Source organism: Magnolia sinica, chromosome 5, assembly GCF_029962835.1.
Source record: "Magnolia sinica isolate HGM2019 chromosome 5, MsV1, whole genome shotgun sequence".
NCBI classification, from domain to species: Eukaryota; Viridiplantae; Streptophyta; class Magnoliopsida; order Magnoliales; family Magnoliaceae; genus Magnolia; species Magnolia sinica.
In genome coordinates, this window is record NC_080577.1 from 57438837 (window position 1) to 57448797 (window position 9961).

At 37.2% G+C, this 9961-nt stretch overlaps 1 long non-coding RNA gene across 1 annotated transcript; it reads right to left on the bottom strand.

Annotated features, from left to right (window-relative positions):
* Window positions 1–1081: 1081 nt before the first annotated feature.
* Window positions 1082–1536, bottom strand: LOC131247315 (uncharacterized). Its single transcript, XR_009171628.1, has 3 exons — window positions 1470–1536; window positions 1318–1392; window positions 1082–1179 (listed from the first exon to the last, which is right to left on the bottom strand). It is a non-coding gene; the product is annotated as an uncharacterized LOC131247315 (long non-coding RNA).
* Window positions 1537–9961: the final 8425 nt, after the last annotated feature.

Genomic DNA, 9961 nt, shown 5'->3' on the forward strand with positions numbered 1-9961 from the left:
GATAAAGGCCGTAGCTATGATTTCTGTAGCGAAATATACATATGGCTACAGATTACATCCGTAACAATAGATATCACTAGCTACGGAAAAAAGCAGTAGCTATAATTTCTATAGCGAAATGTACCTACAGCTATGGATAATATTAGTAGCTAAAAGTTGAATGAAATCCGTAGCAATATGCTAAAGTTAGCAATAGCTACAGTTTTCAGAACAAGAGCTATGGCTAAAATCTATAGCTATTTTTAAAAAAATTATAATAATGGTGAATGTTTCCATTGTAAGAACCTACTGTGATTGATAACTCATCTAAGCTTAATGCTGATAGGAATAGTACATAAAATGCAATCAGGAAAAAAATGATGCATTTATTACAAATAACAATCAAATCATACAATGTATCCCACATTCACATTTCTAAATAAACAATACTTCACTTTGCTCAACCTATCATAAGAATTACAAAAAAGGAACTTGTTCGAACTTTAACTTCGACTCCATCTCCAAATACTTCCTACAAAGTTCTTCCATATCCCACTGCACATGAATGAGATTAGAAATAAGAATTATGACAAGAAATTAAGAGTAAACCTGTCTTTCATAATTGCTTTGGCTAGTACGCTAGCGTAGATGCTCCTTTTCAAGATCTTCCTTCCAAGAAGAGATCTAAATTTCCAATTCCACTATTTAAGACCTACAACAAGAAGAGTGGTTGCATATAACTAAGGCGTGCCCTCATGTGCAAGAAATAAATACACTCCAACACAGTAAACACCCTCCATATAATGCAGTAATGCTCACATTTTTACAGAATTTTCTTCCTTCAGACGGTCAATTTCAGCAAATGCAGAAGATAGAGCTTCTTCTTTCCCTGAAACTACAGATGTAACTTTTGTGGACTTTGACACAAGATCACTTTCAAGTTCTAAAACCCTTCCGTTGAGAAAATGAATTTCATCCTCCAGTGACTTCTTTAGCTTGTCAGCCTGTATAAAATAGCATTTGTAGATACAATTAAACAAGCATGCCTTTGTACACAAATGCAAAAGATAAAGCTTCTTCTTTCCTTCAAACTACAGATGTAACTTCTGTGGACTTTGACACAAGATCACTTTCAAGTTCTGAAACCCTTCCATTGAGAAAATGAATTTCATCCTCTAGTGACTTCTTTAACTTGTCAGCCTGTATAAAATAGCATTTGTAGATACAATCAAACAAGCATGCCTTTGTACACATCTCAAAAGAAAGAAAGACAAAAAAAACACCAAAAACAGGGATTGCAACTTTCAAACAAATGAGGTTCAGGATACAGGGATGTACCTCAGCCTTGAATTTTTTATGAGCAGATTCAATTTGCTTCATTGCAACTTCATTCACTTGTGCTATTTCTTTATACTGATAAAAAAATATCATAAAATATTTAAATCCTTAAGAGTATCAGATAATAAATCCAAGTAAAAAATCCAAAGCACCTATAGCATGTGATCCTTGTTTGCTTGTGCCTCCCCTTTCAGTTTTTCCATCTCTTCATTTGCTTTCTGCATATCCTCAATAAGCTATTACATATATAGCTAACAAAATTAGAACATACTTGTAGCAACATTACATAGTAAGAGAGAAAGACATAAGTAAGAAAAAGAGGAGAGAAAAATCAGGCCAAAATGTTTCTCATATATATATATATATATATATATATATATATATATATATATATATATATATATATATATATATATATATATATATAGATATATATATATATATATAGATAGATATATATATCAGGTTATAGGTTTAGGTTTAGGTTTAGGTTTAGGTTTAGGTTTAGGAATTCAGGTTCGGGTTTAGGTTTAGGTTAAGGTTTAGGTTATAACTCATTGGTTTAGGTTTAGGTTATGGGTTTAGGTTTAGGTTTAGGTTATAGGTTATAGGTTATAGGTTTAGGTTTAGGTTTAGGTTTAGGTTATAAGTTTAGGTTTAGGTGTAGGTTATAGGTAGGTTATAGGTTATAGCTTATAGGTTTGGGTTTAGGTTTAGGTTTAGGTTTAGGTTTTAGGTTATAGGTTTAGGTTATAGGTTTAGATTGAGGTTATAGGTTATAGGTTTAGGTTTAGGTTTAGGTTATAGGTTATAGGTTTAGGAATTGGGGTTCGGGTTCGGGATCGGGTTTAGGTTTAGGGTTTAGGGTTATAGGTTATAGGTTATAGGTTTAGGTTTAGTTTATATGTTATAGGTTTTAGGTTTAGGTTTAGGACTTCGGGTTCGGGTTCAGGTTTTAGATTTAGATTTTCAAGTTTAGGTTTAGGGTTAGGAAATCATTGTACCCACTATAAATATATGTAGTTTATCTACACCATCCATCTGCTTTTCCAGATCATTTAAGGGGTTTAAACCAAAATTGAATCATATCCAAAACTCAGGTGGACCATACCACAAGAAACAATGGGTATAATGATTTCCATCAATGAAACCTTTCTAGGGCCTGTAGTGATGTTTATTTATCATCTAACCTGTTCACAAGATCACACAGACAGTGATGAAGGGAAAAACTAAATATCAGCGGTTCCCACCTTCCAGGGAGCCCCGCTCAACATCCAGATAGATCCGACGCACATCCGGATTTGCTTTATCAATTTCGAGATAATACATAAACACGGGCATGTCCAAATGGTCAGGCCACCCATATTGCTACCCATAGGAAATGGACAACTTCATCATGGTCATAACAGTGGTTCCCACCTTCCAGGGACCCCCGCTCAACATCCGAATAGCTCCGACGCAAGTACAGAAACAAACTAATTAGGAACTTACAACAACAAAAGGTACCAATTCTTTGGTCCAGGGATGATCCACAATAAAAGGTACCATTTACCATGAACTAAAACCATATATTATCCATACCTTGATTGGACTCACTATAAGGGTAATCTTGGCTGAGAATGTTAAATTTCACCGACCCTCATCAATCAATGTAGCCATTGATCTCAAATGTCCATTAGAACATCCACTACTTATATAGGCCACTACTTAAAATCCACTATCTAAAGAGAACCATGCAAAAAGCAACCTATGATGGTTTTTTTTTAAGCAACAAGATTTCATTAGAAAAGTGGTGCGATAGCGCACCGAGCTACAACCCAAGAAAAACAAAAGGCAAAAAAAAAAAAAAAAAAAAACGGCCCTACAAAAGTGCGAAAGAACCTTTCAGATGACTGGAATCCCATCATTTAGTCAATTACTGTGCATGAGGAGCCATGCCACTTGTATTCCCAAAACGATGCCCAACAACCATGACTGGAATCCCATGGTTTTCTGCAGCAACAGAAGCCATATGTTTGTATTTCAAGTTCGAGAATAGACCATCAGTAATCATTATTTAGGAATTAGGAATTCAATGAGAAGCAGAAACTTTTCAAAACCTTACCAGTGCATTAAGTCAACTTTTCAAAATCTGCCAGTGCATAAGTTCATAGACATCCAAGAGAATCACCAAAAGAATTAAAAATTAATAGATCAAAATATAAAATACCAAAAAATGCATAATCAGAACTCCAAGTGAATCAATCCTAATGGGTAAAACTTGCATAAGTCTGACATTTCAAAAAAAAAAAAAAAAACTTTCAATTGATCAAAGACTGGTCAATTCTTCATCTTTCAATTGATTTGATAGGCTCTGCCATAGATGGAAGATGCTAAAAAAAAAATCTTATAGATCAAATCTCCTAATATGTTGATCAATGTCCTACAAAAGACAATAATGAAAATAATACATTAATTGCCCGGAAAAAGATGGTCGAAGATTGGATGTCATGAAACTCCCAATTAGATTTAGGTCATAATTCATAACAAATAGAGAAGTTTTAAAATTATAGGAACATTACTAACACGAACAAGTTAATTTTCAAAAAAAAAAAAAAAAACTAACACAAATAAGTTTCAAGCTCATGATGTGAATATGGACTTAAGATCATGGAATGAATGCAAATAAATCCAAACACATTGGCTTCTCAATGAGTTCTCTATATACAATAAAAACTACACTACTGCAACTGAACATTATACATGTTGTAGCGCCAACTATCATATGGACCAAACAAGTGAAAAACCAAATGAAGTAAACATAAAACAGAGGTTAAGCCCACACTTGTGTGGATTCATGACCATCCACATACAGTCACACATACCAATATGGAAAATGTGTGTGAGATGCCAGCTTACCCTTAGATGAGCCATGTGCAAATTCAAGCTTTTGTTCCTCAAGTTGGGCACAATATATGAAGGAAATGGATGGCTAATACAACTCTTTCTGACATCCATTTGTTTGTATACAGTGGTCCATCAAAGGAGTGAAACACTTAATTTTTAAGCCAGAAGTTCTAAAAATAAAAAGTGTAACACACTTGATAGAAAGCTTTAATCTCACATCCTTGTGCTACATTGGTGCATGAAGCTACATTTTGTTAGGCAATGCTCCGGACACTCGTGGGCTTAGGAAACCTCACCCACAACTTCTGCGTGAGTCTAAGAATCAGGTTGGATGCAAATCAGGTGAGCTAATCTTATGTGAATGAAATACATACATGTATGGCACCATTCTAGATAAGAATATTTTCTATCAGTGGAGTCATTGAGGTTCTTTGCTTGGCTTATTCATGGATGACAGTTTGCTAATTCACCCTCAGACATATTTGATTCATCCAAACAATCGTCTTAGCAAGCTTATTGTGAATGACTACTATTCAAAAATCAAACTGAAAAGATGATGTTGATCATCATATGAACAATGTCCTTCAAACAAAAAATGGCCTACAGTCCACATATAACAAGGAATAGTCATTGATCTAACAAATAAAGTTGGCAAATCATTGTGAATTTATACAATGGTCCATCAAAGAAGAGTCAGGTGAACTAGATGGCTGATACAATGATTTCTTCTTACCGTATGATGACCTATGTGTGTTAAACTGGAGGACCTCTAGCATGGTTTCATCCTAAAAGGGTCTTGGTTGAGTCATTTCTTTAAACGATTAGTGCGCAAATTTCTATATATAAAAAATAATTGAATACTTTACAAAACTACAAATTACCATCTTCCTTACAATTCATAGATACAAAGCAGTATGTTTGAGAAGCTTACTGATGAAGATTGTTGAACTATATCCTCTTCTAATATGTAGCCCGCATGGACATTTGAGAATGATTACTGTGTGAACAACTGCAACAAGCTAAAATGAAAAACGTGACTGCTATTTTCTGAAGCGTTATTATCAAGTCCCAATCACCAGAAATGTACATAGAATGACCTATATTAAACTCATGGAAAACCCAAAAAAAAAAAAAATCCAAAACAGAGTTTAAATATCCATGGCTCCTACCACTAAACTTATGCAGGTTAAGAACCAGCCCATGTTCTGTGACAATCAAAGACTAAAAGTGACATGCTAATGCTTAATAGTTTGAATTTCTATAATGCTACTAAGCATAATGATATCAGATTGATACTTTGGTTAACACCTGAAGACCTTTTGTAAGGAGCAAATATCAAATTACATATATGTCCACACAGAGGTAGTTAGCTAGCTGCAGTCACCTAAAGGTGCATTTTAGGGGTGATCATCTCAGAACAAGAAATGTTGTTTCTTAAGTTGAGACCTTGTTTGAAATAAGTTTCCTTAAAAAATTAAGTTTCAACTGAGATGCCCAAAATGAAGCCCAAACTGAGATGTCCAAACTAAAGCCAATGCAAAATCCTCTGTACTGAACCAAGATGCCCAAACTGAAGCCAATGCAAAATCCTCTGTACTGAACCAACTCGACCCAAATACACATGATTATTCCAAATCCAACCTGTCCCTTTTTTTTTGGAAGAATGGACTATAAAAATTTATTTCTAAAAGAATTAATCATACCCAAGTTTTACGGTGTAATGGGAACATAAGTTACTTACCTCTTGAATCCATCAAGATGAAACTATACAAAACCCTTTATTGGCAGACCTATTGATTCCATAACACTACACACCTTTAAATCTAACCATCCATAACCCACTGCTACCAGCTCATTCGAAAATTAAAAAAGAAAATGCACCTTCTCATCAATCAAGCCTGTTAATGAACTATTCCACAACTGAGATTTCCTTTGGATTCTCCACAGCCTCCTTAGACATCTGCTCCACTCTCCTTTGATTGTCATCCTTCTCATCATCCCTTGAAAACCAAGAAGTTGTTTTCTCAACATATGTGCTCTTAGAACCCAAATTCAAAGGGGCATTTAATGCTTTCTTGCCAGTCCCGAACATAAAATGCACAATGGACCACTTTTTGGAAAGAACCCTTCTCTCATCATTATCTAAATTGTAAAACCCATTCTTTACTGCCTCAATCACAGGCACAAAGACCTCAACCACAGAGACTCCATTCTCAACAACCATGTCATTGGATAGCTTAGCAGGGATGGCAACGAGTAGCACATTACACTCAGAAGCCTGTCCTACATTCGCAGTAACCCCAGCTGCAGCATCCATCATGGTGACCTTGTTAAGTCATCGCAAGCAAACTGCTGTTGCAAGCTCGATAGCAACCTTTCCCCATTCCTGTATTTCCTCACCTGCTCAATCTTATACGATTACAATAACCACAACATGATGTATTAACCAGAGAAGCTAAGATATGAAAGAAAAGACAACATCCATTTCAGGGAACCTATAGTTTCTTACCTCTGAAATTGTTCATTGTCTATAAACTTGCTGCTGACACTCGAATCGCCCCCATCGATGGAATCATCGTCAACACCGATGTGTTCCCTCTTACGTAGAAGAGAGAGGGAGAAAAGATCAGAAATGGGAAATAAAAATCCTAATCCTAGAATAAGAAAAGGGGATGATCAGAAATTTAGAAGGAAAAGGGGGAAAGAAATGGGAACAAGAGAAGGAACTTGAAAGGAGCAAAATCAGAAAAATCGGAGAGAGTGAGAGAGAGAGATGTGGAGGTGGGGCTATGACGTGGGAGGGATATTTGAGAGAGGGAGATTAAAAGGACCCGCGTTAATGAAATATTACGCGGGATTTTTTTTTACGGATTTAGCTATGGTTATGGGACTTTTAGCTACGGACTAAAACCGTAGTTATATAACTACAACTTTAAACCGTAGCTAAAAGCTGCCATAGTCTGTATCCTTTGCCTAATTTTTTGGTAGTGAAATGGGCTGACTTTGTCAACCACTCTACAATCACCCAAATGGAGTTATGCCTCTCTTGTCTTTGGTAACCCGGAAATGAAATCCATAGATATGAAATCCTACTTCCACGCGGCTATGGGCATGGGCTGAAGTAAACCCAGGGGTCGGCGGTGCTCATCCTTAACTTGCTGACACGTGAGGCATCAGGACACAAAGTCTGCGATTTAAGCCTTCATGTTATCCCACCAGTACGAATGCTTCACATCTCGATACATTTTCGTACTTCCCGGATGCATCGCTAACTTTGAATTGTCAGCGGCTTCTAGAACTTCTCTCCTCAAGTCGTGAAGGTTCAGGACGCATAGGCGGCCACGATACCGCAAACCTCCATCTAAGTCATTCCTCCATTCTGATTCTTCACTGTCGCTTGCACGCTCTCTCATCTTTAACAATAGCTCATCTTCTTTCTGACCCACAATGATTTAGTCATCAATAAGTGGTTATATGTGGAAGTGTGTGACGCACTCGTATGGCTCCTCCACTGTCAGCCTCTTTTCAAAATCTTGCATGAACTCCACCATGTTCCACTCTCTTACCATTAGTGGGGCTATAAATTCCATGGTTTTCTTGCAGCTCAATGCATCGGCCACAAGGTTGGCCTTGCCAAGATGGTAGGAGACTTTAAGCTTGAAGTCTTTTAATGTTTCCATCCAACAGCGCTACCTCATATTCAGGTCCCTCTATGTAAAGATGTACTTAAGGCTCTTATGGTCGCAAAAGAGATCGAACTCCTCGCCGTTGAGGTAATGTCTACAAAGCTTTAATGTGAAAATTACTGCCGCCAACTCCAGATCATGAGTGGGTAATTTTCTTCATGTTTTCTCAACTATTGAGAGGCATGGGCGATCACCCTATCCTTTTGCATAAGCACACACCCCAAACCGACTCGAGATGCATCGGTGTAATTAGTATATTTGACCCCCTGCTCTGGCAGCACTAGTACGGGCGCAGACATCAGCTCGTCCTTTAATTCTTGAAGGGCTGCCTCTGCTTTCTTGTTCCAAGAAGATTTAAGATCTTTCCGAGTAAGTTGGGACATTGGTCGGGCTATCTTGGAGAAATCTTTAATGAGTCAGCAATAATAGCCGGCAAGCCCGAGAAAACTCCTCACTTCTATAACTGAGCAGGGTTACTCCCAGTCCTGCACTGTGGTGTAATGTCTTGGAAAAATTCATACAAAGACCCGAGTACCACCTCAAGCAGAAATCCCTAAGGACCGAATTCTGTGGGAATTAGATAAAAATTAATTAAGTACTAAACTAAATTAATTGGTGGATTAGCTTGAACTACTATCTATACGAACTACAAGACCCAAAACCATTAAAATTGTTAGCACAACATTACTTGAAAACCTCCGAGAAATCCCAAAACCCAATTGCTCTCGGGAGCACATTGAAACTCCGTATGGGACCTGGACCACACATCAAAAGTCCGATTACTGTGAAACTATAAGGTTATGACCGCCTTATTAGGCTTGACAACCATTACGGAAATCGAGCCCAAATAGTATCCAGAAACGCACAACTTGAGCCCTGAGCGAAGTATGTGAGAAACGCGAATATCTTTAGAAAATGAACCCAAACTCAAGTGAATTGGACCATTCGCTTGCGGGCAAAGTTAAAGACTTCAGACTGTAAGATTCTAACCCAAACACACCCATGGATCAGGGAAATTTTTCTGCACCAATCGGTATACTTGGGGCCTTGATCGAGGATCGACGACCGTTGATCTGAGACAGGTCCTTCACGGCCGATCCGGTTGTCATATCGCACCATAAACACAGTCCTAGCATAAATCCATTGTCAGGGAACTTACTCCATGATTTAGGTGAGAAATGGACCTTCCTAAGGGCCCTGTTAGTCAAAAACAGGCACCCTTTGGCTATAACCTAAGTATATCATGGCCCTAGGGCCATTGACATCAGTTTTGAGCCTATATAAGGACCTTAAACCACCCCTCTCTCATTCTACACGAATTTCTCTAACCCTAGGAGAGAGAAGAGAGAAAAGAGGAGAGAAGAGTGAGGAGAAGAGAGTGAGATAGGGAGATCGTTGCTGGGACCCTTTCCCACAACTCCACACACCGTTTCACCTCCCCACCATTGCTACATCATCGATTCTAGCTATGATTTGGGTAAGGAATCCTAACCCTAATCTTGTTTTAGGAATCCAAATAGAGGAGTCAGCGAAATAGCTAACTTATTTCAATGTTTAGGTACCGTTATTCTGTATTCAGGTGTGCAGGATTCGAACCAAGTTCAAAACGAGTTAACCGACGAAAGGTGTGGAATATAAACATTTAGGTTATGGTTCATGGCTTTCAATGTCAGCAATGATTTACGACTGACTTGATTGCTACCATATGATCTTAGTTACGATGTACTCGATAAATTATACATGTGCGTGAACTATGTGAATATATAATGCATTCCATGTATTTGTTGAAATGTTCAAATGAAATTGAAATTATGATTTGTGCTTGCCATGCCTATTAATATAGAATACATGATTGTTGTATGTGTGACAACTCCTCTATGAAAGGATTTACCATAATATATGCTATAACTAATTTAGTTCATGTATGTAGTAATGTGTAGTCTAAGTGTTTGATAAAATGTCTGAATGATAAATTGATTGATGAATCGCTTTAATAAGGATGTTGAGATAGGATTCTCAACTACCTTATCCATATTTATAGTTTCCTTCATGTAATGTAAATTGCTACTATG